We start from the raw sequence: 6,625 nt of genomic DNA on the forward strand, positions 1-6,625 counted from the left end.
ATCAGAATCACATTCTGATATATCAGAGGGAATGTCAAGCTCTTCTTCATCCCAATCGGAGTCTGTATCCATCTCCTCCAGGTCATCTCGGATTTCATCAGAACGGAGATCACTCAGGGCGGCCATGGTCGACTATAAGTCTTTTGGGGATGCAGCAGGCACAAACGACACTATCACATGTCACACGAACGAAGCAAAGATGATAAGAAAGTCTTGGAAAGAGTCACACTTCACTCAAAGAATCTTTGGCACTTGGGCACAAAACGAGTCTCACGAACGCACAACCTTTCCAGGAGGAAAAGCTAGAATGGAGTGAAAAAAGCATACCAATTCTTGCAGCTACTTCCAAATTCTATTTTTAGACAATGCAAGGTAACCTTTGTAGCCACTTGTGAAACACTTGTGCTCAAGAATAAAGGCTTTTCTTCAGCACGCCTCGAACTTTCATTCTTAGGATGCAGTTTCAACAACCCCTCTTCGCCTCCCCCTGCTTGTACCCACACGGAAAACATTCCTTTTGACCTCGGGTACCGATAAACAAACTTCCTTCAAATGCAGTTTCCAGGGTTGAGGGAAACGTATTGCTTTAGAACAACAAAGTCTGCCTTCCTTTGTCAAGAAAATTTTTCCCTTGAAAAAAGGTGCAAAAAAGAAGTCTCCTTTCTCCTGCCATTTTCATGAAAAAAGTGCAACAATCATTTCTGTTAAATACATGTGTTAACAACAATATGAAAAAAGAAAATCTGAATTCTAGCCAAAAATTGCGAAGTTATAACGTAAAAACAACTACCTTGACAAAGCATCTTGATCGAGATGATCGGGCACCCAAGGGTTGCCTAAGAGTGTCTCGATCGAGACAATCGGGCACCAAAAGGTTAAAAGTGTTCCTCACTAAGAGAACACGTTCTTAGCCCTAGTCATGTTATTTTAAGTTTTCTTGGTCCTTTATGTTGTTGTGATGGATGGCATGTGGTAATTTTTTTCGATGTTTGATTCATATTAGGGTATTTGGTGGTTTTATACCACTCAGACGTAGGGCTATGTACCGTGCGTTCATTTTGACTCGTGGCCGAGGTAGTGCATGACTGCAGAACAGCGAGGCATGTCCCGCTTATTTTACACATATATCTTGAGCATGCAAAAAATTGTACTTATATTGCATAATGAGTACTGACCTGTGTTATAAGAGTTGTTCAAAGTGATAGCCAACTACATTCGCATGTTCCCGGCATAATTTGATCAAATTTTGATTTGACACTCAAAAGTTCCTCTTCTGTAATTTTTGTAAATTCTGTTCTTACGTTGTCTTTTATTTCATCTATAGTGTGGGGGATTGTTTATACGAGGGTCACTATTTATATTTTGAGCCTTGGCAACACTGATTGAAGTTAGGCGCGATTTGACGTTTGCACGGAATCGTCTGGCATTATTGACCATAACGTACTTCAAATGTTTTGTCAATAGCTTCATTTGTGTTGTTTATGTTGCCTTGGAGATTGCGCGACAACAATAAAATGGAATTAACTCGTGAACATTTTCGTGCGATGATTTTTTAAGATTTTCAACGTGGATTATCAAGACAAGAGTGCATCCATCAACTTACTTCCACATTTGGCGATGAAGCCCCATCCTTTGCCACTGTGAAACGCTGGTATAATGAATTTAATCGTGGCCGCCATTCGCTCACTGACGTGATTCGCGAAGGTCGTCCAAAATCAGTTGTTGTTCAAGAAAACATTGATGCTGTGCAAAACCTAATACTGCAAGATTGTCATGTGACATACTGTGAGATTGAGGCAACCATAGGCATTAGTTCCACCAGCATATATAAAATATTACATGATCATTTAGCTGTGAGAAAGGTATGTTCTCGTTGGATCCCACACAATTTGACAAAAACTAAAAAAGACGCTCGCGTCAATTGGTGCAAACAAATGCTCAATAAATACAATCGTGGTGCTTCAAAAGACGTATATAAGATTGTAACAGGTGACGAATCATGGATATATGCATATGAGCCGGAACGTAAACAGCAGTAGACTGTATGGGTGTTTCAAGATGAACCCAATCCAACAAAAGTTGTTCGTGCTCGAAGCACATCGAAACAAATGGTTTCGGGGAAACTGGTCATGTGGCAACTGTGCCTTTAGAGGAACGTAGAACGGTCAACTCTGAATGGTACACAACAATTTGTTTGCCAGAGGTCTTTGGTCAAATACGGAAAACAAACAAACGCCGTCGGATCATTGTTCATCAAGACAATGCCAGCTGTCACACATCTCGTCTAACAACTGATTTTATGAACAGTCAAAAAATCGAATTCATGGGTCATCCGCCGTACAGTCCTGATTTGGCACCCAATGACTTCTTCTTGTTCCCGAATGTCAAGAATAAATTGCGTGGACAACGATTTTCGTCGGCGGAAGATGCTGTTGTTGCGTTCAAAAACCATATTATGGAGGTGTCTCAAGAATAATGGAAAAACTGCTTTGACAAATGGTTCGAACGGATACAAAAGTGTATTGACCATAAAGGAGAATACTTCGAAAAACAATAAAGCAGTTTTCAATGCCAAATTCCTGTTTTTTCATTTAGGCTCAAAATATAAATAGTGACCCTCGTATAGACTCTTTTTAGGGGTCCTCATAAATAATAAATTGCCTCCAAACTTCTCGACATGATTCGGTTTTCACTTAAGTGTCGTCACATAAAAATCGTTTGAATGTGAATTTTTCAGCTGGCATTTCAATGGTCTCACAGTCTTATTAAACAAACACAAGCACGCACTGGAATTACACAGGAAAACAAATTACACGTACACGGTGAAACGAACAGAACTGTACTGATAAGCGAGCAACAATTTTGCCTGCAACACTAGCTTCAGACAGCTTGTGCCCTCTCCCGGTGCCTAAACATACAACTTTTGCATGTCCATGGGATGGTGTTTTCTTTCACAGAATGGTCAAGAACAACAACACTGTAACATCACTGACAACTTGCGTATAGTGTTTAATCCATAAGGATGCCGGCATGGGTACAACTTTCTTTCTCATTTTTTCTCAACTTTGCGTAATGAATAAAAGTGTTCAAACTTAATAAATCATTGAAGATATTATTATTTACATGCTTTGAAACAATTAAAATTCAGACTTAAGCAGCAATTTTCTTCTGGGTATTTTTTACCAGTGGTGGTCCTGCCAGGTTAACATTGACAAGAAAAACAACACATGCCAAAGATACGTTTGTAAAATAACAGGACGTCACGGGTTGGAAATGCCGGCATCCATGCTGTGCCTTGCCATTCTGCAGTTGCGCACTATCTCGGCCAGGAGCCAAAATGAACGCACTGTATATATGGATTAAATTTTCACAACACCCTTATGATATTGAACAACTTACCAAAAAAAAATTAATAATAGAGGATATTAAACACGTGTGTTGTCAAAATTTCGGATTTAATTAACATTTTTATGATACTAATGTAATAGACAAAACATAGCAATGGATAAATTTATAAAAAAACATGAAATGTGTGAGCTCTGATCACATGTAAGATATGTTGTCCCAAATTGACAAAATGAGGATACACCACATGATTTTTGCATGTAAAGAAGGTGCAAAGATTTGATTTGGATGTCAATTTAAATGTAAGTCCAGTCCTAAATGCCTTCTGTGTGCATAAAATGTTTTAAAAACAAAGTTTGCTGTTAACTGATGGCAGATATGACCATGCCTGCTGCCTTCATGTTTGGGAAACCATCTAGATATTATATAGGGACAAATCATGACAACAAATTGAAGAATCCATTCATTTATTGATATTGCCAACACATCAGGGTGATTTTCCACTACCATGTTTCAACTGCTCAATTGGAGAAAAGTGAACCAGCCTTTCCTTATACCAGAATTAGCTTGAGATGAATAAGGCTCTTCATGAAGAGACTTGTGATGCTGCCTATCTTAAGTACCATGAAGTGTATTATTAGTACACAGAGTTAAATAGTAATAATTAGATAAATTTAGTTTTAACCTTGATCGGATGACTGGGACAGCAGTAATCCCAGCTACTGTAAACACCTTAAGAACACGTGAGATTGCACCATGAGATGGCATTAACATCATTTCTCAATAAACACAGATGATTTTTCATTTTGTAACAAAATAAAAAGAGTATTGTTAAAAGTTTAGTTTATTTTTTCTATATTAGGAATTTTAAAACAAGGACATGTTTTTAGAAATTCACAGAGTGATAAATATTTATCAGAGAGAGTTCAAGTTTGTTTCATTTTGGTTGAAATTGATAGGGCTTTCTGATAAGGGCCAGTGTTTACATTTTATTGATACAGGCACAATGGGAAAAAATAAAATTTACTGCATCAATGAATATTTGAAAATTCATGGTATGAACCCCATTCCAAGTAAGCTTACAGGCAACTCGATAAAGTTTAATGAGAGGTTAAAAAAATGACAATTTTATCACATAAAAAGATGAATTGAGAAAAAACTGCTCATTGTATGGCACATATTTCAGCATTTTCTGGTAGCTAACAAATAAGTGATTTGTTGGAGAAAATTTTTTTCCCAAATAACAATCACATGTAAGTAAGGGGTGGGTCTAAACTTACAAGTGATGATAAAAAATGCACTCTTAGTTTACTTGGCAACGTATTAATAACAAAAAATGGTATGACACAAAGACTACAAATTACTTAAATTACTTCCTTGTGTCATCAGCTATCCAACAAGGTACAAATGTTGCTAACATTCACATTTGTGTGCAAGAAATAATACTTCATTCATCTTCATGTGAATGGAATCAATGAACAATACAATTAAAGAACATTACACGTCTTGCTCAAAGTGGGCACCTCCGTTACGAATGCAGGCACACAGGTTTTTACGGAGATTTGGTCTCGTAACTCGTGATGTTATTGTGTCCTTGATGTGTTGACCTGCTGTTAAGATCCTCTCCCTGAGCTCTTCTTGCGAGTTTACCTGTGTCTTGTAAACTAAGTCTTTCATGTGGCTCCAAATGTAAAAGTCGCAAGGCATCAAATCGATCGAGCTGGGCAGCCATCATGCTGGTAAATCATGTCACATCTTGTAGCTAGAGGCACATCCTCCAACAACATTGCCATCCCGTTCCTCAAAAAATGTTCATAAGTTATGTCATTTAAGATTTGGGGCAGGAAAAATGGCTCGATCAAATGATTGTTGATGACGCCCATCCATACTTCTGCCTGGGCGTGCAACAGTGGCTGGATGAAAATTACCCAAAGAAATGGATTGGCTGGGGTGGCCCGATTCCCTGGCCGGATCGATCCCCCGATTTGATGCTTTGAGACTTCTACATTTGGAGCCACATGAAAGACTTAGTTTACAAGACACCGGTAAACTCGCAAGAAGAACTCTGGGAGAGGATCTTAACAGCTGGTCAACACATCAAGAACACCATCACATCACGAGTTAAGAGAATAAATGTCCGTAAAAACCTGCGTGCCTGCATTCGTAACAGAGGTGCCCACTTTGAGCAAGCTGTGTAATGTTCTTTAATTGTATTGTTCATTGATTCCATTCACATGAAGATGAATGAAGTATTATTTCTTGTACATAAATGTGAATGTTAACAACATTTGTACCTTGTTGGATAGCAGATGACACAAGGAAGTAATTTTAAGTAATTTGTACACTTCGTGTCATACCATTTTTGTTATTGTTGCCAAGTAAACTAAGTGTGCATTTGTTTATCACCACTTGTAAGTTTAGATCCACCCATTACTTACATGTGATTGTTATTTGGGACAAACATTTTTTCAACGAACAACTTATTTGTTAAAAAAAAAAGGTAAAGTGCTCCCCTGTGCATAGCACCATGCCATGAAGGCGTATAGGGGGTGTGGGGGTAACGCCCCACACTTTCTTGATCCGGTCGTAAGTGGGGGTGATGTGATCAGCATCACACCCCTGACCGCCTTTACCCCCCAGGGTTTCCCCCAGGTACCCATGTTATTCGATGCTGGGTGGGCGCCGGGGCCGCTTCCATCGTTTGAAAAGTTCCCGGTTTGTTAGCTATCAGAAAACACTGAAATATGTACATACAATGAGCTGTTTTTTCTCAATTCATCTTTTTATGTGGAAAATTTTCATTTAAAAAAAAAACAATAGGTATTCGATTATCTCGAAACCTACTAATTTTCGGACGGGGTATCATATGGTCAAATTAATTGCAAATTGCCTCTACTTTAACCCCTTTCAGGAATACATCTAATTACAGGTCACCCTGTATATACACATACATATAACTTTTCTTCATTTTATGGTTGATAGATCCCTTAACAATCAGTCTGACAAATAAATTTTCTCTACATGCGTTTGTTTTATTTATTTAAAATATTTTTGGTTCATGATTAAAACACTATATTTGCCATCCACTATGGCAGTACAACATGTATCTCGTGAGCTGATAAAAGTTCAACAAAACAGATACACTATCTATTGAATAAAGGGAGGGTTTTAAAATGAAAATTATGCACTTGACAAGTAGATCTTTATTACTTTGCTTTATTAGGGATATACATTTGTTATACTTCTACATTGTGCAAGCCCCCGGGGTGCAGTGGTTAGC

The sequence above is a fragment of the Lepisma saccharinum genome, chromosome 1 (genome assembly GCF_977018435.1).
Source record: "Lepisma saccharinum chromosome 1, izLepSacc3.1, whole genome shotgun sequence".
NCBI classification, from domain to species: domain Eukaryota; kingdom Metazoa; phylum Arthropoda; class Insecta; order Zygentoma; family Lepismatidae; genus Lepisma; species Lepisma saccharinum.